The sequence below is a fragment of the Podarcis tiliguerta genome (genome assembly GCF_965153285.1).
Source record: "Podarcis tiliguerta genome assembly, chromosome: 6".
Lineage (NCBI taxonomy): Eukaryota > Metazoa > Chordata > Lepidosauria > Squamata > Lacertidae > Podarcis > Podarcis tiliguerta.
In genome coordinates, this window is record NC_139539.1 from 8,944,972 (window position 1) to 8,970,098 (window position 25,127).

The window sequence follows — 25,127 nt, forward strand, 5'->3', positions numbered from 1 at the left end:
CACGCGTTATTTGGCTGGAAAACTGCATTCGTAAAAGTTCAAATGTTGAATGATGGCTGTGTTTTGTTTCCTGGTTTGTTTCAAAAAGTGTGAATTCTGTACGTTTGCCTTTAAGCATGAACTGAATCCATTTTCTCCTCCATCCCTATGAGATGGCCATGTGTACTTCTTGTGGAAGAGCATTCCCAGCCTCTGGGACTGCAGCTGAAGAGGACCTCCTACCATGGCCTCATTGATAGTCCTTACATGCTATCTCAGTGGTAGAGAATGGAAGCAGTCTCAATCTCAGCTGAGGACTAAAGTAGCTAGAGCAGGCATTTCCAAACTCAGCCCTTCAGATATTTTGGGACTACAATTCCCATCATCCCTGACCACTGGTCCTGTTAGCTAGGGATGCTGGGAGTTGTAGTCCCAAAACATCTAGAGGGCCGAGTTTGGGGATGCCTGAGCTAGAGTAACTTCAGCTTTCCTTGGGAGCTCTCCAAGGTCCTGCAGAGCCATCCTCTGCCTGGAAGCTACTTTTGTGATGCTGAATTAATACTCCTTGTTTCATGTGCTACCTTCCTTCACTCTGTCTCCTTCAAAACTTGCCACACATCTATGGGCTCCCAGCCTGACTAGAACAGGACACAAAAGGCTCCCATAGACATCACCTTGTAAACAGTTCGTAAACGCTGCTGAAGCTAATCTGGGGCTCAAACGTCTGCTGTTTGAGCAGCTACATATAGGAAACTGCTTCATACTGAGTCGAACCTATTGATCCATCTAGTTCCGTATTGTTCACCCTAGTTGGCAGTGTCTCTCCAGGTGTTCAGTTCTCCCAGCCCTACCTAGAGATGCTGGAGATTGAACCTGACACCTGAGGCATGCAAGGCAGATGCTCTACCATTGAGCTATAAAGGTAAAGGGACCCCTGACCATTAGGTCCAGTCGTGACCAACTTGGGGTTGCGGCGCTCATCTCGCTTTATTGGCGGAGGGAGCCGGTGTACAGCTTCCAGGTCATGTGGCCAGCATGACTAAGCTGCTTCTGGCGAACCAGAGCAGCGCACGGAAACGCTGTTTACCTTCCCGCTGGAGCGGTACCTATTTATCTACTTGCACTTTGACGTGCTTTGGAACTGCTAGGTTGGCAGGAGCAGGGACCAAGCAACAGGAGCTCACCCCATCGCCGGGATTCGAACCGCCGACCTTCTGATCGGCAAGTCCTAGCCTCTGTGGTTTAACCCACTGCACCACCCGCGTCCCCATTGAGCTATAGCCCTTCTCCAATAAACATAAGAAGCTGCCTTATACCAAATCATACCATTGGTCCATGTAGCTTAGTACTGTCCACAATGACTGACAGTGGCTCACAATGATTTCAGGCAGGGGACATTCTCAGCCCTATCTGAAGACGATGAGGAGTGAACCAGGGACATTCTGCAAGCAAATCACTGAGCTTCAACTCTTCCATGAGCATGAGAAGCGCAGGTGTTGCCATCTATGAGCTCCTGATCTTACCTGCCACTCATCTCTCCCCTGTTAGAGAATAGATGGTGCCATGCTGTGACTAATCTTTGAAGAGTCAGCACAAAGAAAAACATTTCCCATTCTTCCTATCACCTCTCTTCCTTGCTCATTTAGCCCAGATCTAACCTGAATAGACTTAGTAGGCATAGCGTGAGATCCAGCAGGAGAGAGCTACGAGCACAGCCAGGCTTTTCCTTATCATTGGCAATGGAATTGGCTGGAACGCTTAGTTCTTTGCCTGCTACAGGCAAGCAACACAAGACCTGGCTGCACATGCAGTTCTTTGGATTGAAGCCACGGGGCACCATAGCAAGAGAAGGCATTGCATACATATGCAGCACCCATTGAAACAAAGGTCTAGTAGCCATTGATAGCCTGGTCCTCCTCTAATCCTCTTTTATAGCCACCAAATTTGCAAGTTCAACATGCATTGTCCATCTCCTCCTCTCTCTTTAAGCAAGCACAATTTGGACAAAGAGGAGCCTTGGTAACCTGAATTAGTTTCAAAAGGGAAATGTTAGGGACATTCACCCCTTGGAACATGAATCAGGTCCTGCAAGAACTGTTCCCTGCTCTACTTTTTACCTGGGAAGGTGGGGCCCCAAGTGATTTCAGCATCAAAAGCTGCCGATGTTGTAAGCTGCCTTAAAAAGGTAAAGGACCCCTGACAGTTAAGTCCAGTCACAGACAACTCTGGGGTTGCGCGCTCATCTCACTTTACAGGCCGAGGGAGCCAGCATTTGTCCACAGACAGTTTTTCCAGGTCATGTGGCCAGCATGACGAAGCCACTTCTGGTGAAACCAGAGCAGTGCACGGAAACGGCATTTAATAGGTGGTACCTATTTATCTACTCGCACTGGTGTGCTTTCAAACTGCTAGGTTGGCAGGAGCTGGGACAGAGCAACGGGAGCTCACCCTGTCGCAGGGATTCAAACCGCTGACCTTCTGATCAGCAAGCCCAAGCGGCTCAGTGGTTTAGACCACAGTGTCACCCGCATCCTTCTTGCCACCTTAAGTGTAGTTTAATATGGAAAGGCAGCCTAAGTGACGATGCTGAAATCCCACCTCACCCATACTCTTGTGCCTGGGAAGCTGGAGTTTTGCTCACAGGTACAGAAGTTGCAGCAGGGCTCTGGGAGTGAAACCCTTCCACATGGCGCTACCAAGCTGAGGCCACAAACTGTTGTTTCAGCGGGTGCGGGAGGCAGCCTTTATTAAGAAGGGCATGATATGCCTGCTTTCAAGCACTCTTCGTCAGGGGAACATTTATCCCACAAGCCTCCTTTCGTGCTCTCCAAGAGGAGCTGCCTAAGGAATGGAGCCTGGTAAGACTCGTCTTCCTGGCAATAATAATCTGCAAATTTGTGACCTCAAGATCTGAAAATGCACTCCACGCATTGAAGAGAAAATGGATGTTTTGATTGAAGTTAATACAGAAAAATATGCTCGCATTTAACACCGGCAGACATCTGAAGAAGCGGCTTGCTTGTTTACATTGCGCTCACTCACATGAAATGAAGTGAGCATGCTGTCGCTTTCCATCATGTGATGCAGGTTATGAAGTCTGCTTTCAGGATGCCTGGAAACTTTTCCACCTTGCAGCAAGGAGCAGAGGTGCTGGGTGGAAAGGAGGACAGAGCCCTTGCATCTTCTTCTTTCTTTTTTTTTTTGGTTCAGCACATTCAGCATCCTGTTGTCCCAATGGTCAACCAGCTGCCTATGGGAAACCCACAAACAGGATCCAAGCACAATCGCACTCTTCCGATTTGTGATTGTCAGCTCCGGGTATTCAAAGGCTCACTGCTTCCAACCGTAAGTAGGGGGAGTACATTATGTCGAAGGGATTGTTCTCTGCTGAGCCTCTGACAAGCCATAGCTCCTACAGCTGGAATGGCTGACATATTGCCTCCAGATGTTGTTGGACTACAACTCCCATCATCCCTGACTATTGGCTCTACTGATTGGGGCTTCTGGGAGGGGTAGTCCAACAACAGCAAGCCTTTGCTGAAGGATGATCCTGGCCTGGCCACTGTTTTGGAACTGTTATTTTAATATTTTTAAATTGTGTTTTAATATAAATCGTATCTTCTTCCGTATTTGCACGTTTGTATGTTCTTTTGAATATTAAGCACTTAAGAGATTTTCAGAATAAATAAACCTATGGGGCAGGATTTGCCTAAAAAGCCACATGAGTTCTCCCCCCCCCCCCGCCTGAATTTGGCTTGAGGGCATTGTGTGAACCCCCAGAAGAGCATAAAATGGGACACAAAGGGAGTTCATTCTGTCCGGCAAACTGATATGCTTGTACAGCCAGAATGTTTGTAACAGCATGTAATTCCGCCCATTGAGTGTTCCCCCTTGATTGCTCCTGTCCTTTAGAATCCAGCTACCAAGTTAGGCAGCCCATAGATCAAATTTCCCCAACTCAGTACCCTCCAGTGACTCATAGGATGGATCCAAGTTGCTATGCTAGCTTCCTGGCAGGTGGGGTGCTGTTGCTTAGTGGAAGGGAGAATGTGGTGAACACTCACAGGCACACAGGTTCCACCAGTGCATTTGCACCGCACTGACCTCCCTGCTGTTCTCATATGCCTTTAAGGCAGCTTCTTCTTCTTCTTCTTCTTCTTCTTCTTCTTCTTCTTCTTCTTCTTTCAAACAGCATACAAATGTTTTTAAACCAAGAAATAAAAATAGAGACAGGCCAACTTGCTGACCAAGTCTCCTGGCCATGCTGCTATTGCATCTGAGCAGTTCAAGCTAAGACTGTTGGTGCAACAACCTTGCCCAAATAAACGGCATCAACTTTCCACCAATATATGTCTACATTCGCATTTTGTGAAAAGCTGGAGCAAACAAGTATCACCATCTTTATTCCTTGAGAAACTATGGGTTGTTGTATTAGCAATTGTTGCGGTCACCTCTCACATTTCTCTCTGCTAACATTCAGCTGGGAAAAGTCTAGGACTCAGAACCTTGATGCCCGAGGTGGAAAACCCACTTAATCTCCACTGCCCAAATTAGTTGCTGTTCAACAATTTGACATTTTTTGTCCATGAATGGAGACCCAAACCAGCTATTTGCTTCTTTAGCCGTCCTCTGCCCAAATGGTAGGGACGATTCCTTCCAGACCGCACAGAGAAATGAATAATGTCCACAGTGTTTCAGAAATAGAGTGAAGTTCCTTCGAAAATATGTGCTGCTCAGTTTTGATGGCAAGATTTATATAGTTCGCAAGAGACAATTTGTGGTTTTATTGTAGTCAATATTTTTCCATCTTCAGCCCGTCAAGAGCTCCTCAAGAGTGCAATGTGAAGGGAATCACACTGGGGGAAGTCTAAGAACAATTTGAGGGCATAGGGATAGCCTGCAATTATTCCTCATTCCTTATTTAAAGAAGGACCGCCATATAACCCACATACAACTATGTCTGCTTCTTGTTGATCACATTTTAAAGAAATAAATATGCAAGGGGAAGGGAATTCCTACAGCAAATGTCAAATCGTTAGAAATTACAGCACTGTTTAATGGAAACAACAGGAAAGATCTTTCTCGCATTGCCTAGATTCAAACCTAACCCAAACCTATAATGCTCCAAATGTCAATTCAAAACCCAGATATTTTATTTTCAGGGAGGTTTTTTTTTAAAAAAAAAAAATCCCAACTAAGCCAAGCTTGCTTCCTCTGATCAATACCACCCCCGGAAAAAGAAATAGGAAATTCTGCCACTTGCTGGAACTGGAAGATGGAAGAAAACATCATCAGATGATCAAAGCCTCATCATTAATCCAACACACACACAAACACACATTTTTCCTTTGCTGCTAAACAGTTAACGTGGTTGAAGTTGGCCGCAGCTGGGCTTCAGCGCATTATCTGCAGATCGCAATCCTGTGGCAAGAATCGTCTGTTACTGGGGTTGCCTTGTCAGCAAGTTGACAAGAGCTCATTGCATTGACAAATGGACTTAGGACCAATGGTTTGTTGGGTAGGTAGGTGGTTTTTTTTTTAATAAAAATACCGAGGGGAGGAGGAGGTGTGGGTCATCCAGTCTAAGTGGCAGAAGAGGTAAGAAACAGGGTGACCACATCATCCACAACCCACAGAAGAGCAGGTGAGATAGCCCTTTTGTTGTCCACCGACCGGGTCTCTCTCCTCCTCCTCCTCCTCCTCCTCCTCCTCCTCCTCCTCCTCCTCCTCCTGTGTGGTGTCCCTGCACACAGAAGGCACGCGTAAAAATCCATGTCAGTCCACTAATAGTTCAGACCTTTCCGTTTGGAGGCAACTGTTTCTAATTTGGGTGATTCTACTCGGGCCTCTCTCCCAGCAGTCCTGAGGCAGAGCTGCCCTCTTCTGTCCTTGTGGGGGCTCTGCAGGCACGATCGGGGAGAGCTTTGGGGGGAAGGAGGGAGGGAGGGAGGTGGGGAGGCGTTGCCGAGAGGGCGGGTTAAATTGGGACAGTGTCAGCTCCAGTGAGCATCACCATTCCTGTTGCCATGGAAACGGGAAGGGGGGGCGGCGGCGGCTGCCACAGAGGCTTGTGGGAAGGGATGTGACTGCAGAGGTGCAGCCTAACGCCTCATTGCCTTGCAGGGAAGATGGGAAGGGCTCTGGGATGTGGGGGTGGGGGGGTGGAGAGAGTGAGGAGGGCTTGCAAATTCCCTTCTTGCAGATCCTACCAAATATCCCCTAAGAGGAGCTCCCAAGGAATTCGGAGAATTTAGACGTAGAGAGGGGGCGAACCTCTCTCTCTTCCCCCGCCTTTGCTCCTTAATTGCCAATATTTTGTGCATTCTGCTACATGTGAGATTAAACAAGAGAATGAGTGCCCAAGGGACCTGTGAGTAGCCTCCCACCCCCCATTCTATTGCAGGGGGCTAGGAAAAGCCTGGGTGTTGAAAGCGTTGTTTATATTGCTACAACCTCAGCTTACCAGGGATGGTAATTAGCCAGCCCATTAAATCCACCTAGGCTCAGGACTCCCTAATTAGCTCATTTCAGATTCTTTTCAAGTCATATTTCTCCTATTAAGCATCTGCAGTGGCGCAAAGCCATGTGGTTCTTGGTAACTGGCTGGCTTGGAAGAGTCATTAAGCCCTCTCTTTGAAGATGACTCGGACAATAATAACGATGAAGTGGGATAAACAAAAGGGGAGCAGAAACAAAATAAAAATAAAAATTGCTGGTGTTCCTGCAGCAAAGCTAGCCCATTGTGGGTTTGTTGAGCTTGCTCGATGTTGTCTTTGTGCAGATGCAACCACAGGAGAACCCGACCACATGTGGATCGCGAAAGAATGAGGTGTGTCCACACAGGATAGTTGTTATGTACTGAGTTGAATAGGATCCAAAATGCAGCAGTCTGATTGGTCCTAGAACAATAGGATTCAGAATGCAGCAGTCTGATTGGTCCACAGGAGCCACCCAATCCAGCTGCAGGTGGAAGTGAATCCGTAACCTGATTGGCCTACAGGAGAATCCCGGAATTAGCCAATCACGTGGGGCCCATTGTGTAAATAATGTATATAAAGCAGACATTCTGGGGGAACTTCCATTCCTCCTCACCACTATGAGCTGAATAAAGAACATGAAATCCACTCTCGACTCCGAGTATATTTCAATAGTATAAGCGCCTGCTTGGGGGAAAAGATTCACAGCTACAGTCTCCTGAGAGCAATGTACACTGCTGGTTACCAGCAGGGGTTGAAGAGGGCAGCAAGGGTGGGGCTGCATGGCTGCACCAGCAGAGCAGTCCAGTGCTCCTGTCCCACACAGGCAGAAGTGGCCTGGCTGTCAACTCACCCTTTCTGGTATGTGGCAGTGATGCGCTGCTGAGAAGCTATGGCCTGCTGCGAAAGTTACTTCTGCCTTGGAGCCTACCTCATGCTCAGAGGTGGCGCACCTTCTTTGCATGCAGAGAACATCCCAAGTTCAGTCCGCAAACATCTCCAGGTTGGACTGAGAGAGATTCCCTTTCTGAAATCCTGGAGAGCTGCTGCCAATCAGTGTAGACCAGCTGTTCTGAACCTGTGGGTCCCCAGATGGTGTTGGACTACAACTCCCATCATTCCTCCTGGCTAGGAATGATGGGAGTTGTAGTCCAGCAACATCTGGGGACTTACAGGTTGAGAAACACTGGTGTAGACCATGGGTAGGCAAACTAAGGTCCAGGGGCCGGATCCGGCCCAATCGCCTTCTAAATCCAGCCTGCGGACAGTCTGGGAACCATCGTGTTTTTACATGAGTAGAATGTGTCCTTTTATTTAAAATGCATCTCTGGGTTATTTGTGGGGCATAGGAATTTGTTCATTTATTTATTTTTTTCAAAATATAGTCCACCCCCCCCCCCCACAAGGTCTGAGGGACAGTGGACCGGCCCCCTGCTGAAAATGTTTGCTGACCCCTGCTGTAGACAATATTGAGCAAGGGTTAGACTCGGCATTGTCTTGTGTTCCAATGTGTGAATGCTACTAATCCGTGTTTCGAGTTACGTGGAGGGGGAAAAGAAGGGAAATGCTATATACACATTTAGGGACATGGGTAGCGCTGTGGGTTAAACCATAGAGCCTTGGGCTTGCCGAAAAGAAGGTCGCCAGTTTGGATCCTTGCAACGGAGTGAGCTCCCATTGCTCGGTCCCTGCTCCTGCCAACCTAGCAGTTCGAAAGCACGTCAAAGTGCAAGTAGATAAATAGGTTCCACTCCAGCAGGAAGGTAAACAGCATTTCCATGCACTGCTCTGGTTCACCAGAAGCGGCTTAGTCATGACCCGGAAGCTGTACGCTGGCTCCCACGGCCACTAAAGCGAGATGAGCGCCACAACCCCAGAGTCGTCCGCAACTGGACCTAACGGTCAGGGGTCCCTTTACCTTTATCTTTATATATACATTTGATGCACTTTTTAATGCAAAAATAATAATAATTAAGCAATGTGGACTAAAGTCCCTTCCAATATTAGGGGCCCTGGATCTTAAGCTTCATTAGTTTCATAGCAGACCTCTCCCAATGACCCTCAAAGCCCCCCCCCCCCAACTCTACAATAATATGAGATCCAGCGCCGAGGGCCTTCTGGCGGTTCCCTCATTGCGAGAAGTAAGGTTACAGGGAACCAGGCAGAAGGCCTTCTCGGTAGTGGCACCCACCCTGTGGAACGCCCTCCCAGCAGATGTGAAGGAAATAAGTAGCTATCCTATCTTTAAAAGACATCTGAAGGCAGCCCTGTTCGGGGAAGTTTTTAACATTTAACACTGTATTGTTTTTAATACTTGATTGGGAGCCGCCCAGAGTGGCTGGGGAAACTCAGCCAGATGGGTGGGGTATAAATAATAAATTATTATTATTATTATTATTATTATTATTATTATTATTATTAGATTCTAGCCAATCTATGCCTGAAACATAATCTGCAAAAATAAAAAAATACCCAATAGAAACGATGTATTGCTTAGCCCGATTGCCTAATATTGCCAAAGGTCAATTTCTGAGTTGTTGTCTGAAACAAGAGGCATTCAGTGTGGAACAATCGGAGGGGGGACTATTAAACCCACAATACACGAGAACACACACACACACGCCTTAAAATATAACAGCATCTCTTAACCCTGATTATTCAGGTGGAGAGTGGTTAAGTATGGTTGCCATGGAAACAAATTTTGCTGATCAGGAAATATTAATTTCTATTTTAGTTAACTCTTTGATCCTTGTCCCAGTCCTCCAGCTGGCTTAGCTAAAGTACTTGGGTTCTAAATGGGCTGTGCTTGGGGCTTTTTTTACTTTGGTGGGGGGAAGACATGTAAGTGTGGGGTCGCACAATGGAGGTTTACAACATTATGTACAGTGTGGAGACTGCAAATAGAGAGAGATTTTTCTCCCTGGCTCTTTCACGATACTAGAACTAGGGGTCATCGGTGGAATTCATTGCTGGTAAATTCAGGGCAATCAAAGGGAAGTACAAAAAAAAGGCACTGTATTTATGGACTTCATTGTTACTGTAATTGTGAAAAGGATCTAGGAGTCTTGGTTGACCACAAACTTGACATGAGCCAGCAGTGTGACGTGGCAGCTAAAAAAGCCAATGCAATTCTGGGCTGCATCAATAGGAGTATAGCATCTAGATCAAGGGAAGTAATAGTGCCACTGCATTCTGCTCTGGTCAGACCTCACCTGGAGTACTGTGTCCAGTTCTGGGCACCACAGTTCAAGAAGGACACTGACAAACTGGAACGTGTCCAGAGAAGGGCAACCAAAATGGTCAAAGGCCTGGAAACGATGCCTTATGAGGAACGGCTAAGGGAGCTGGGCATTTTTAGCCTGGAGAAGAGGAGGTTAAGGGGTGATATGATAGCCATGTTCAAATATATAAAAGGATGTCACATAGAGGAGGGAGAAAGGTTGTTTTCTGCTGCTCCAGAGAAGCGGACACGGAGCAATGGATCCAAACTACAAGAAAGAAGATTCCACCTAAACATTAGGAAGAACTTCCTGACAGTAAGAGCTGTTCGACAGTGGAATTTGCTGCCAAGGAGTGGGGTGGAGTCTCCTTCTTTGGAGGTCTTTAAGCAGAGGCTTGACAACCATATGTCAGGAGTGCTCTGATGGTGTTTCCTGCTTGGCAGGGGGTTGGACTCGATGGCCCTTGTGGTCTCTTCCAACTCTATGATTCTATGTTCTAAGGCTGGTGGCCACATAGTTAGACTGCTTTAAAGGGGGATTAGGTACATTGATGAAGGATGCATTGTCTCACAGCAGGTGGTTTGAAATATACTCATAGTTGAGTGTGGATTTCATGCTCTTTATTGTATACTTAAGTATAAGTGTAGTGTAAATAAATGAGCAAATCAAAAAAGTTTATTCCTTTTTCCATCCTTCTTTTGTAAACAAGAGATAAAGTGTAAGCGTGGTGTCTGACATAAGCATAATAAAAGTTAATTTGGGGGGCTAAACTAAATGTGGAGGCACTGGGTGGATCTTTGCACCCCAGCGGCATATATGCTAAAGACAGAGCTGCCTTTAGCAGTCCTGATATTGGTGAACTACAACTCCCATCAGCCTCAGCAAGCATAACCAATGACTAGAGATGATGGGCAGTGGCGTAGCGTGGGTTGTCAGCACCCGGGGCAAGGCAAGTAATTTGCGCCCCCCCCCCCCCGCTGGACTGTCCCTCCCCCAGATAGTCCCTCGCTCTCTCTCCGCACCGCACTGCACGCTTGGTACCCTCCCCTCCACAGTGGGCGGCGACCTGGCGGCTCGGATCGGATTCGCACAGCCAGCACTGCAGTGAGAGTGAGCCAGGTAGGGGCAGAGAGCTGCAAGTGTGAGCGCGCCCCCCCCCCCAGATGTTGCGCCCGGTGAGGCAGGCCCCCCACGCTACGCCACTGATGATGGGACCTGTAATTCAACAACATCTGGAAGGCAACGGGGCAGAGAGAGAGGGGGGGAGGAACAGAGCTGAGACCTGTACAGTGGTACCTTGGGTTACAGACGCTTCGGGTTACAGACTCCACTAACCCAGAAATAGTACCTCGGTTTAAGAACTTTGCTTCAGGATGAGAACAGAAATTGCGCGGTGGCAACAGTGGGAGGCCCCATTAGCTAAAGTGGTACCTCAGGTTAAGAACAGTTTCAGGTTAAGAACGGACCTCCAGAACGAATTAAGTTCTTAACCCAAGGTACCACTGTATGTGGATTTTTGTACACATTGCTTGCTCGAAGAACTGCACTGCAAAAATCCAGAGAATCGCAAATTTCAAAGGGTGGCTGGGCTTCAGTTTGTGCACCTTTTCACAAAGTGTAACGAGACAGGTTTGCCTTTAAATATGAAACAAAAGGGATTTCTCCCCCACCCCTCGTTCGGCGGGGGTGGCCAGGTGAAAAACAGGCCAGGGCTCCTGTGCAGGAGAGAGAATCTGAGCAGGTGCCGCGTGCCATAGACGTTGTAGCTGGTGTTATCACCTCTTCTCCACAACTGTCAATGATGTAGTGAGCCTCCCCAGTCCTCCTTTTGTTTATCCGGCCACTCTTATCTACAGAGCTGGCCGTCCACGTTCAGGCTGGTGTGATGCTTCTTGCAGCTGCAGCCTGGAAATTTGGGTTGCTGCGACAAGGCCATCCGTCCTGCGGCCTCTCTAATTAGTATGCATGCTGCGTCCAGATGGAGGAGGGACATACAAATCCCAGCATGCAACTGGACTGAAATTGCAGCCTTGCGCGCGGTGCAGCAGCACAGCAGCCATCTGCTACGGAAAACAACCAGCCAAGCAGTTTAAAGGCAAAGCATCGCGTTATGAACTGTGGAAGGGGGGGAGGAGAGGATGGGGGGAGGTAAAAATGTAGGTGGTGCGGGGAAACGGGGAGGGTAAGATATATGTTCCGGCTGTACATGTTTTAAAAGATTTCTCCCCATGTTAAATGAGGATGTATCCAAAAGCATCTTGAACTTACTGTCTGCTCCTACAGCCTATGGAATATTGAGCAGCGGAAGATCTAGCACTTTTGTGTCATTGCAAAGAATTATGCCATGGTTAAATTTTGTACTGGAGAGAGCGAGGGAAGCAGAGATCTCCCCTCTAGCTGTTTAATTTGGTTACACATGAACACGCATGCAAGCACACACACACACACACACACACAGTCATCTTCCGCTTGTTGCTTTCTATAAACAAGCATGACAGCTCCTCCCACCCCAGATAAAGTTATTTGCCTCTGCAAATTAATATCTCATGCCCGCTGCTGAAGTATCAAGAGTTATTTGTCTCTGGAGAAATCATGTTGAAGACTGACGTGGTGGAAACCACCAGCAGCCCCGTTCATTTGCATATGCAGATCTGCCTAATTATTCAGCTTGCAATTAAAAGGCTTGCATGTCAGCAAATGAGACTAATTAGATGCATTTATCTATGATAATCAGCTTTATTACAAACAACATAGATTCCCCTTGACTTCACAAGGAAGAGGGCGCCCGTTGGCAGGGGTGAGCTGGTCAGGGGTGGGTTCCCGGGCGAGGGAGGGAAGCCGCAAATTGACAATCAGAGCTTCCTGACTCACCCAAAGAGGCTGGAGGTAACGAGGAAGCAGCAGCTCTTTTACGGGTTGGAATCGGAGAAAGAGTCAGGGCGCTGATCTCCTGGCCTGCTTAATTTGTTGCTGAGTGGCCAACCACGGGTCAACTTAATTGGATGCTGGTTGCTGCAAATAAAGACATCACCTTCAGCTATGAGGCTGCTGTCTCTTTGGCCTTCTCCTCCACAGGATTCCTCCTCAGATTTCCTTGGAATCTTATGCTGAGAACATAATGCGCTCCCTGCTGGATGAGGCCAATGACCCAACCCCTGAAGGACCGGGTGTGCTGCCTGGGAGTCATTTTGGACTCACAGCTGTCCATGGAGGCGCAGGTCAATTCTGTGTCCAGGGCGGCTGTCTACCAGCTCCACCTGGTACACAGGCTGAGACCCTACCTGCCTGCGAACTGTCTTGGCAGAGTGGTGCATGCTCTAGTTATCTCCTGCTTGGACTACTGCAATGCGCTCTACGTGGGGCTACCTTTGAAGGTGACCTGGAAACTGCAATTAATCCAGAACGCAGCAGCTAGACTGGTGACTGGTAGTGGCCGCCGGGGCCACATAACACCGGTCCTGAGAGATCTGCATTGGCTCCCAGGACGTTTCCGAGCACAATTCAAAGTGTTGGTGCTGACCTTTAAAGCCCTAAACAGCCTCAGAGCTGTATACTTGAAGGAACATCTCCACCCCCATCGTTCTGCCCGGACATTGAGATCCAGCACCAAGGGGCTTCTGGCGGTTCCCACACTGCATCTTCTAAAAGTCAGATAGTTGTTTATTTCCTTGACATCAGATGGGAGGGCGTTCCATAGGGTGGGCACCACCACAGAGAAGGCCCTATGCCTGGGTCCCTGTAACCTCGCAGTGAGGGAACCACCAGAAGACCCTCAGAGAAGGACCTCAGTGTCCAGGCTGAACGATGGGGGTGGAGACGCTCCTTCAGTTATACTTCAGGTATAAGATGTCTCTGTTTTCATTGGAGAAATGCTGAGGGGTGTGGACTTATTCGACCCCCGAGCCATCTGAAGGCAGCCCTGAAGGAAGGTTCCCTACACTGGAGTAACAGATAAGGCCCTTGGGCTTTCATAAGTCCTTGCTGGCAGCAGCTCTGCAGAGTCACAGGAAGAAAAGACTTCATTTCACCAGCTAGCCCAGGGCAGTCCAACCTCTCACACCAAATGAGCCACAAGAGTCCTTAGAGACAGAACCCAGTGCTTTTAAGCAGGAGATGCAAAAGGATGGAGTCTTCCCATAAAAAGCAACTACCATGGCACTATGGTTCCACCTAGCTATTGGGTGGCATAACAGATTTCCGAAAGGTCGCCTAGCATAATTCTGCTTGCTGTTTTTCATTTTTGAGGAAAGCATTCCGCAGCATAGAGGCGTTATCCATGACCCATCATGTAAATAGCACCGTGATTTTTCATTAAATAAAGCATGAGCGCTTTTCCAGTCTCCTGCTGCCATGTGAGAAATGGCTTGCTAAACCCCACTCGCTCTGTTTCAATGAAGCTAATTTCAAAGCAATTAGCACTAAACTGTGGTGTCTGCTAACGAGGGACGTGACAGTTCCCTAATTCAGAATAGATCTGTACACAGAGCTGCACCAATTTTGAATATCTGGAGTCGCTGATTACACTAATGTTAAGCCAAAGCGGCAACACACACATACACAAATATGAGGGGAGATGGGGGGGAGAGAGAGAACGTTGGTCTCAGATAACAAGCTACCAATTGGTAACATCAAGCAACATTACCAGAGACACCTAGATCCATTACATTCAGTGAGGTTGATTTCCAGTAATGAATGAGTGTGCATACATGCGCAAATTAGGATTGCACACCAAATTTTCACTGGTTGCATTTTTTCACAGCAAAAGGCGCCATTTTGGATGGCTGGTGGGGAGGAGTGAAGTTTCATTCAAAACAACAGCACTCCCCTAAAAAGAGAAATATCACCTTTCTCTAAGTGATCTGCACCCACCTCCCTAGAAAAGCATTGTGGGAATGTTCAGAGTGGCAGGAGAGGATATATTGTTTATTAATAACCTTCCTAACTTGCGCTAGCAAGTTCCTTTATGTAGCAGAGTTACAGTCCCCCTTTTTAAGGGACGTGGGTGGCACTGTGGGCTAAAGCACAGAGCCTGGGACTTGCTGATCAGAAGGTCGGCGGTTCAAATCCCCACGATGGGGTGAGCTCCCATTGCTCGGTCCCTGCTCCTGCCAACCTAGCAGTTTGAAAGCACGTCAAAGTGCAAGTAGATAAACAGGTACCGCTCCAGCGGGAAGGTAAACGGCGTTTCCGTGCACTGCTCTGGTTCGCCAGAAGCGGTTTAGTCATGCTGGCCACATGACCCGGAAGCTGTCTGCGGACAAACGCCGGCTCCCTCGGCCTACAGAGTGAGATGAGCACGCAACCCCAGAGTCGATCACGACTAGACCTAATGGTCAGGGGTCCCTTTACCTTTACCTTTTAAGTGCACAGCAGATAGCTGGTTGCAGGCTCGGGTGAGCCTCTCACTATTAGACAATTCAGTCTGTCTCAGATTGAATTGTATGTTCCTGGTAAGTTCCTTTGAATCCCCCTTAAAAGAATAAAGACACGACAATCTTATTTAAAGCCAATAAAAGAAGTTTACTCACATCAGTTCACAGTTGGATTCCTAAAGGCAGACTTAGTTACAAATATGTACATGTGGATCTACCCCATATGGGGAATAAGCCCAGTGCTTATGCTAGCTAAGAGTTAGCAGAGCAGTACTGGCTAAAAGCTGGTCAAATGAAGAAGAAAGTCAAAAAAGAGAGAGGTTGCTGTGTGACTCGTCCTTTGGTTATCTGGAAGGTCTGCCCTCCACAGCTTCCTCTTCCCTTCTCCCAATTAACCTCCATCTCCAGGGCTCAGCGGTGGGAGAGAGCCTATTGGATGAATCACCAGGGACCGCCCCATGACATCACCAAGAGGTTACTTTAGGTCTCAGGTTTGGGCTCTGAAATCTCAGGGTCTGAGATGCTCCTGACGTGGCTCATTCAATAGTCAATGGTGTCTAAATCTCCCTGTAAACCAGTCAGGATGATGACCCAATAAGCATGTCACCCAGAAGTCCCCTTTGCTTAATAGCCATGGGAAGACAACGCCCTCGCAAACAACAGACGAGATAGGAAGACCATATCGGAGTGCTACAACTTCAGACTGTGGGGGGTGGGCTCGCATGACTGCCTCTTCCTCGATTTAAAAATAATAATAAAAAATCTGCACATAGAATTAAAAAAAAAACTTTCCCTGGCGCACCAGTTTTCTGTGTGTGGAGAGGTGTATTTATTATTTTGGTACAGCCAATTGTATGTGGCCCCAGACCTGCCTGCAATATGAAGTGGTACGGTTCAGAAAAAGCCCCCCCCCCCCAATCATTTGCTGTTTGGGATAACTAGGCCTCAGGCTAAGCATGTCTCAGAATCACATAGGGTGCGGACATAAATATAAAAGAGAGATAGAGAATTTCCATAAGGAAGCACATACCGGTATATATGTTATGTATATTATACATTATATATATATATATATATATATATATATATATATATATACCGTATTTTTTGCTCTATAAGACGCACCAGACCACAAGACGCACCTAGTTTTTGGAGGAGGAAAACAAGAAAAAAAATATTCTGAATCTCAGAAGCCAGAACAGCAAGAGGGATCGCTGTGCAGTGAAAGCAGCAATCCCTCTTGCTGTTCTGGCTTCTGGGATAGCTGTGCAGCCTGCATTCGCTCCATAAGACGCACACACATTTCCCCTTACTTTTTAGGAGGGAAAAAGTGAGTCTTATAGAGCAAAAAATACGGTATATATATATATATATATATATATATATATGACAACAACATAAGGAGAAAAGAAAGAGCAGCTACTCCTTTAAATTATAATGTTGTACCAGGCTGTCCACCGGGAGTTGATGGATATCTAATTATTCAGGCAATCTGGCATCAAATGTCCTCATTTCCCAAATCCATGTGGGAATGAAGAATTCACTTATTCAGCCCAAACTCTGGTAGCGTCTTCCGCATTGTTCTTTTGTTCGTCTCTGCAGACTCGCAACAAGAGAGAAAACCACTTTTGCCAGAAACCGTTCTGTCTCCCCTCTCCCCTCTCGCCTCGCTTTCCCGCTCCACCAACCTTTAATTAATTAGTTCAAGGCTCCAAAGGGAGTTGGGACATAAAGACCGCAGGTCAGTTTAGCTCAGAAGTGTCCGCACCCAATTTGTGGCTCGCCAGGGTTTGGGGCGGGAGTGTTCCCCAGCCCTTCCTGGAGATGGCTGGGATTCAATTTGGGACCACCTCTACCACAGATCTAATCCCCCACCCTCCAACATTCTGTTTAGGAAACAAACATTCAAAGGATTTCAAGGGAAACTAAGAAAACTTCGCTAAAACCAGAGACATTCCTGAGGGCAGTTCAACACTTCACGCATCAGCGTTATGCATACAGCTTACAGGAAAATAAGGGCAATTGCTTTTCTCCCTCCCGCACTCCATCGTCAGAAAGGCTACACCTGTTTAATGTCTGCCTGCCATGCACTCACCCAAACAAAAGGGTGATAAGTCCCATTCAAATCTCACATTCCCATTCAAAGCCTCTAACACTCAAAGCAACTAACCTGGTAAAAATCTGCTGAGGCAAAATTTGAGAATTTAAATTTATCTCCCCGGCATCACCGCCTCTGATTTGTTTGATTTTTGGCACGTATCCTTTTTTTTCCAAATTTTTTTTATTGGTTTTCCAAATTTAAAGCAAACATATCAACAAACATAAAAAGAAAACATCAAAAAACAAGCAAACAAACATACATACCCTATATCCTAACTGTAAGAAATCCACTTTTGTTTACCTTGTTAGGTGACTTCCTCAAATCCCCCTGGCTGAGTTTCCATATAAATCATTGCGTGGTGAGTTCCCACCCCCCACCAGGATAAATAAAGACACGAGACACCATAATTTAAGGTTAAATGGGCGAATTAGGCCACAACTTTATTGAATTCAGGAATGAGAGGCATTGGCTTAGGCATTGGTCCTATCGACTATCCGGCTCCAGCCCATTTGCTGGAGACACAGGAAGGGTTAACACCATAGAGGGGGAGTCTCCTGCTGAGGCACGTCAACTAGGCACTCCCCCGGGTCACCGCTCTGGGGCGTGCCTTTGGCCCACACCTCCATAGGCTTCGGACAGGGCCACGCCCCCCGGAGTCCTTTATCGGACCACCCTTCGTTCACTGGGGAAGAGGCGCCGGAATTCCCCTGTTCTCGCGGGGGCTGAACCAGCCCCCGCTCACGTGGGGTGGGCGTGAAGCCCGCAACCCCACCTCCTGGGCAGGCCGGAAGTGGCTTTGTAGCAGTTTTCTAAAACTAGTTTCACATAAAATTCACTTAGTCCAATTAACATCTTTCTGTCTTATCATTTTAACTTTTATCCATAGTATTCTACAACATCATATGTTTAAATCCTAGGTCATTTTGGTACTCTCAAGTAATTCTATTTAAGTTATCTTAACATTTTAAACTAAATAATCTTTAAATTTCTTCCATTCCTCTTGATATTCCTCCTCCTTCTGGTCGCAGACTCTTCCGGTCACGTCAGCTAGCTCCGAAAAGTCCTTCATCTTCATCTGCCATTCCTCCACTGTTGGTAGTTCTTGCAGTTTCCAGTTTTTGGCTAACAAAATTCTTGCTGCAGTTGTGGCATACAAAAACAATCTAACATCTTTCTTGGGCAATTCCAAACCTATTATTCCAAGAAGAAAGGCCTCTGGTTTCTTAATAAATGTGTATTTCAACATTTTTTTCAGTTCATTAGGAATCTTTTCCCAGAAGTCTTTCACCTTGGGACAAGTCCACCACATATGGTCAAATGTACCTTCTTTTTCTTGACATTTCCAACATAAATTATCACTCTTATGGTATATCTTTGCTAATTTTACAGGGATTAAGTACCATCTCTACATCATTTTCATAACATTTTCCTTTAACACTGTACATGCAGTGGGATTTTTGGCATGTATCCTAGTAAAGCCAATCACTGTTTGGACATTGCTTCCTTGATATCAGCTGCTGTTTCAGAGCAGGCTTCCCAGCAGATAATCGTTTTAAACAGATCTTTTCCCTGATCTTCTCTCCAAAGCTCCTCCACACACTAGCCTGGATGCAGAAGAGTTCATGGGCCCTTTATAAATATTCAGTCGCTATCGAGGCAACGATCAAAAACATTTAAGCACAGCCTTCTGGCCTGGCATGCCAATAACTCAGTGATTTTGCCTTTTTAGCTCCTTCAGAGTGCTGCTTTGACACAATAGCACATCTCCGATCTGGGAAGGGGCCTCGGAAGCTATTGTACCAACGCTTGTGTGATTAAGAGACCCAGTGATAAAACCTTGACATGGCAGGTCAAGGCAATCTCAGTGGAAGGGAGCAGGATTCTTTCAGCACTACAAAAAGATGGATGTCAGTTCCTTTCTGGTGTCACTGGGAGTTCAAGGGTGCGGAACATTTCCTTGGAAAGGGATGTCAACAGACCAGGAAAAATAAACAGCATGTTCTGCTCTTCTGCAGTTTGTGCAGCAGAAATAAGGTGAGATGAAGTGAAGCTTTTCATGGCGTTGGAGACAAAGCATGCTTTCATCTCACATCTGCGCATCAAGGTGCTGCTAGTAGCTTCCTCTTCTTTCTTTGGCGATCACTCGTAGCTGAGTAAGATTGTCTTCCATCAACACGGTTTTAACAGTGAGTCCATAAGTGACTGTGGAAGCCAATTCTGGATCCACACGTCCTTCCACAGTGGGGACACGGGTTTCCAGGCAGGTGAGGGTTTGCCAAGTGTGCCTTCCTCTTAGCACGTTTCTCCCTTTCGTCCTGAGTTCGAGTGTCTTCAAAGTCGATGACACCTTTAGTAAAGGCTGTTCTCCAATTGGAGCGCTCACAGGCCAGTGTTTCCCAGTTGTTGGTGTTTATACTACATTTTTAAAGATTTGCCTTGAGAGAGTCTTTGAACCTCTTTTGTTCACCACCAGCATTACACTTCCCATTTTTAAGTTTGGAATAGAGTAGTTGCTTTGGAAGACCATAATCAGGCATCCGAACAACATGACCAGTCCAATGAAGATGATATTGAAGAATCATTACTTCGACACTGGTGATCTTTGCTTCTTCCAGTACACTAGCATTAGTTTGCCATTAGATGATGCTGGCATTAGATGATTTTGGCATCAATGTCAGCCCTTGTGGAAAAATAACTGCCCAGATAGGAAAAGTGATTGACACTTTCCAACATCACACCATTGAGCTGGATTTGTGGCGCTGCAGAGGGGTTGTTTTGTGCTTGTTGGTGCAGCACTTTGGGTTTTTTGGATGTTGAGGGATAGGCCAAGCTTTTCATAAGCTTCTGTGGAGATATTTAGGATGGTTTGGAGGTCATCCTCTGAGTGTGCACACACTTCATTGTCATCAGCATACTGAAGCTCTATGATGGAAGTTACGGTAACCTTACTCTTTGCTTTCAGCCTACTTTTCAACCAGCATAGCTATCATGGCTGGTTGAAAAATTGGCAACCCTGTCCTAGAAAGGCCATCTGCTCCAAGAAGGTTCTAAGTTGATTGGTGATGATGTCTGCTTACACAAACTTACACACGGCAATTCCTGGCTTCCATTCTTTCAATCTGCAGCTGAGGGAATTGCATAACTCAGGGGCAGCCAAGGAGTTCTTGGACTCCAAATCCCATCGGCCCCAGACAGCATGGCCAATGGTCAAGGATGATGGGAGTTATGGTTCAAAAAGTCTGAGGGGCACCAGACTGGGGAATGTTGACCCAATGGATATTGAAAGCTCCAGCCCTGAATGTCTAGCTTCATCTGAAGGGCAGCATATTTAATATTCCTAATGCAACTGAAAGGGCTGTTTTTGATGTTTGATGTTTTATTATGTTTTTATATGTGTTGGAAGCCACCCAGGGTGGCTGTAGCAACCTAGCCAGATGCTTGGGGTATAATAATAATAATAATAATAATAACAATAATAACAATAATAATAATACATATCTATAAATGTATATCTCCAATCCACCTCATGGCCGCAATCTGTGGATTGCCCGCCTGTCTCAGATCAAGTCCTGAATTAGTTCAGGGGTGGGCCTAATGTTTAATTAGGATTTTTATTTATTTCTTTTTAAAGAAAATGAATTGTCATGAAGGGAGGAGGAGACATACATCGCCTTTCCACCCCCACCCCACCCCAACTGACTGACAGCTAAGCGGGGAGGGCTCAATTCTGCATAGTGCTCCTTCACAAGGAGATTCTCTGCTTGTGAAACAGCACCCCACAGGATTGATGCCTCCACTTTAACAGCTATTGGTTTTTGCAGGAAACTGAAGCTTAGAGAAAGCAGCTTGCCTAAGCCCCCTTTGAGAGCTTTATGGCTGAGCAAGGGTTTGAACCTGCTTCTCCCAGATATCAAATCTGAGGTTAGATCTACACTATGCAGGCAGCATCGGATGTGCTGTGGACTGCTGGTGTGGCAAAATGTACTACAGTGGTACCTCGGGTTAAATACTTAATTCGTTCCGGAGGTCTGTTCTTAACCTGAAACTGTTCTTAACCTGAAGCACCCCTTTAGCTAATGGGGCCTCCCGCTGCTGCTGCGCCGCCGGAGCACGATTTCTGTTCTCATCCTGAAGCAAAGTTCTTAACCTGAGGTACTATTTCTGGGTTAGCGGAGTCTGTATCCTGAAGTGTATGTAACCTGAAGCAATGTAACCAGAGGTACCACTGTATAAGAAAGGCAAGTCAGATAACCCACTTTTTAATGTTGATCTTCATATATACCACTCTCTGCAGATAGAAAACTAACAAATCAAGGAAAAAAGCTGTTGTTCTGAGGGGCTAGTTATCCACTTGCACAGAGTTTTTGACATAAGAAATCCCCATTTGCTGTCTAAAGAGGTACAGTCCACTCTATCACTGCCACCATATTCTGCTGCATACTATATTTTTTGCTCTATAAGACTCACTTTTACCCTCCTAAAAAGTAAGGGGAAATGTGTGTGCGTCTTATGGAGCGAATGCAGGCTGCGCAGCTATCCCAGAAGCCAGAACAGCAAGAGGGATTGCTGCTTTCGCTGCGTAGCGATCCCTCTTGCTGTTCTGGCTTCTGAGATTCAGAATATTTTTTTTCTTGTTTTCTTCCTCCAAAAACTAGGTGCGTCTTGTGGTCTGGTGCGTCTTATAGAAAAATACGGTATATAGATATTGCCTTAAATGATCAACTGTTAGATCCAGCTTTCTAGGAGAGAGATGTTCACACAAGATGCATCTCTGATGGCTAACGCTGCAGATGCACACATATAAATGTGCTGAAGAAATATGTTCAGGTGGTTCCTGTTTTTCCTGCTTCTGGTGCCTCTAAAATCGATGGGCCGCACGCTTGTCAAATGAGACTCTTTGCATCCCTTCGCCCTTCCACCCCTCAACAGGTTCAAATTAATAGAGACATCTGAAGAAAACAGTGCATTTCCTTCCAGATATCTCCCGAAACATTGTTAGCATTTGCAATTGCAGGAGGCAGCTGTGTCAGGATGATGGCATTTGAGGTTGGCTTGGTTCCAAAGGCTGCGTTTCCCACAAGGGAGCTGGGACAGCATTCTTCGAGTGTAAAATAGCTCTTCCTGGTTTCCATCATTCTAATGAACATGTCTGCAAAGATAGCTGAGTTTCTCTGCACAGCTGATGGCTTGGGTTTCTTGGCGCATGTGTCCACACATGGGGAGCATCGCAGAGTGCAATCACACAGCTGCCAGCTGAACGGCAAGCACTGTGAAATCTTCTGGTCTGATGGCTCAGACTGCCATTTTTAACCTCTGGCCACGTTGTGAGCTGAAATACCTCCCTATTTTCTATTAATTTTGAAAAGCAAATTATTAACTGGCTTTCCACACATTTTTTTTAACTGCTGCATAATACTTTCAAGTCAGTGAGTTTTAATAAGGTCAGATTTTATTTTTTAAAAATGTAGAAGGACAAGCCTGGCTGAAGAAGAACAAGCATGACCTCTGCAACAGAAAGCATTGCCTCGCTCATGTTTCAAATAACAGCAGTGTAAAATTAGAGCTAACACTGGTGAGGTGTGCCCCAATCTAAAAACAATGAATGACGAATCCTTGGTCAAACATGTGCTCTCTCTCTCTCTCTCTCTCTCTCTCTCTCTCTCTCACTGAAACACTGCAAATCTTTCCAAAGCAAATTACGGGATGGCATGGTCAAAAATCAGTAGGGCATGAAGTGAAAGAATCAAGCACCCAGTCCTTGTGAAGTCAATGTTTAGACAGTCAACCACCTCCCACTATTCTGCAATGGGAATTAGGACTCTTTTATCTATCTATCTATCATCTATCTATCTATCTATCTATCATCTATCTATCTATCTATCTATCTATCATCTATCTATCATCTATCTATCTATCTATATCATCTATCTATCTATCTATCTATCTATCATCTATCTATCTATCTATCTATCTATCTATCTATCATCTATCTATCTATCATCTATCTATCTATCTATCTATCTATCTATCTATCATCTATCTATATTTCAAGCTTCAGGACCCCCCAAAATGTAGGTCCTCCACTGGATGCAAGGCTCCAGTGTCCTTGCAAGGTTGATGGCTGTCCTACCCCACCCCACCCTCCTCTCTCTCTCACGCACACTTCATTTTGGCAACTCAACACTATTAGGCAGCACCAGGGACCAAGGTCTACCCATCACTTTACTTGACTGCGATGTCCCAAAGTGACGCTACATTAGCGGCATTAGAAAGGTTGAATACAATACCCACTGTATTATTTGTTCAGATAGTATAAATTATCCTTGATATTTAATGTTAACATTTAATAATAAGTAAAGGTAAAGGGACCCCTAACTGTTAGGTCCAGTTGCGGACGACTCTGGGGTTACGGTGCTCATCTTGCTTCATTGGCCGAGGGAGCTGGTGTTTGTCCGCAGACAGTTTTTCCGGGTCATGTGGCCAGCATGACTAAGCTGCTTCTGTCAAACTAGAGCAGCGCATGGAAATGCCATTTACCTTCCCGCTGGAGCGGTACCTAATTATCTATTTGCACTTTGACGTGCTTTCGAACTGCTAGGTGGGCAGGAGCTGGGACCAAACAACAGGAGCACACCCCGTTGTGGGGATTCAAACTGCTGACCTTCTGATTGGCAAGCCCTAAGCTCTGATGTTTAGACCACAGCGCAACCCGCATCCCTTTAATAATAATAAGAACTAATAATTAATCCATCTATCTATCTATGAACTGTTATTTGTTCAGACAGATAGATAGATGGATTATTAATTATTAGTTGTTGTTGTTATTAAATGTTAACATTAAATATTAAGCATAATTTATAACAGCTTAAAGGTAAAGGTACCCCTGCCCATATGGGCCAGTCTTGCCAGACTCTAGGGTTGTGCGCTCATCTCACTCTATAGGCCGGGAGCCAGCGCTGTCCGCAGACACTTCCAGATCACGTGGCCAGCGTGACGAAGCTGCATCTGGCGAACCAGAGCCGCACACGGAAACGCCGTTTACCTTCCCACTGGTAAGCGGTCCCTTTTTATCTACTTGCACCCGGGGGTGCTTTCAAACTGCTAGGTTGGCAGGCGCTGGGACCGAACGATGGGAGCGCACCCCGCCGTGACGATTCGAACCGCCAACCATGCGATCAGCAAGTCCTAGGCACTGAGGTTTTACCCACAGCGCCACCCACGTCCCTTATAACAGCTTACAATTACAGAATCACAGAAATAAGGTGGGTTCTAAAATATACACCTCAAGTGTCAGAAGCTAGGATAAAGAGGTTCATCTTCAGCATTTGCTGAAATCTGCACCATGAAGGTGTCTGATGCACCTCTGTGGGGCCTGTCCCAGGCCGCCACCCTGAGCCTCTGAAGCTGGAGGAACTACCAAGAGAAGGGTCTTCTGTTAATCTTAGCACCCAAAAGGTTTTGTGGGGAAGGAGGAGGTCATTCAGGTATTTGGGGGTCTCAGTCACTAAGGTCTTTAAACGCTAATGTGAGCACCTTGAATTGGGCCCATAAACAAACTGGCAACTAGTACAGCTGTTTTAAAACAACCAGGCTGCTGCAATTTGGACCAAACTGAAGTTTCTGAGTGGTCTTCTAGGGCAGCCGCAGGTAGAGTGCATTGCAGTAATCCATTCTAGATGTTGCCAGAGCATCCCTGCCTTGCTGGCAAACCAGATAGAGCTGAAAAGGCAACTATTTTATCATAAATCCCATCCCTTGAGGACCAGAGGTGTCATCCGCAGTCCTCTAGGGAGGTTTACTATCTAAAGGGACCTCAGAAAAGGAAATCCCTTGTAGCAATGCACAAAGAAGGTATCTGCCAAGGAGGGTGAGAACTTTACCTGGTTGTTTCCAAAGACTTGCTTTTAACACTTTAGTGTCATTAGCATCATATTTGCAGTAAAAATTTATCACACCTTTTGCTCACGCTCTGAAGCAT

General features: G+C 46.3%; 1 long non-coding RNA gene across 1 annotated transcript in view; it reads left to right on the forward strand.

Moving 5' to 3' along the window:
- The window catches only part of LOC310680750, a 54,404-nt gene that overhangs the window by 26,167 nt on the left and 3,110 nt on the right, over positions 1 to 25,127 (forward strand). The window lies entirely within an intron of this gene.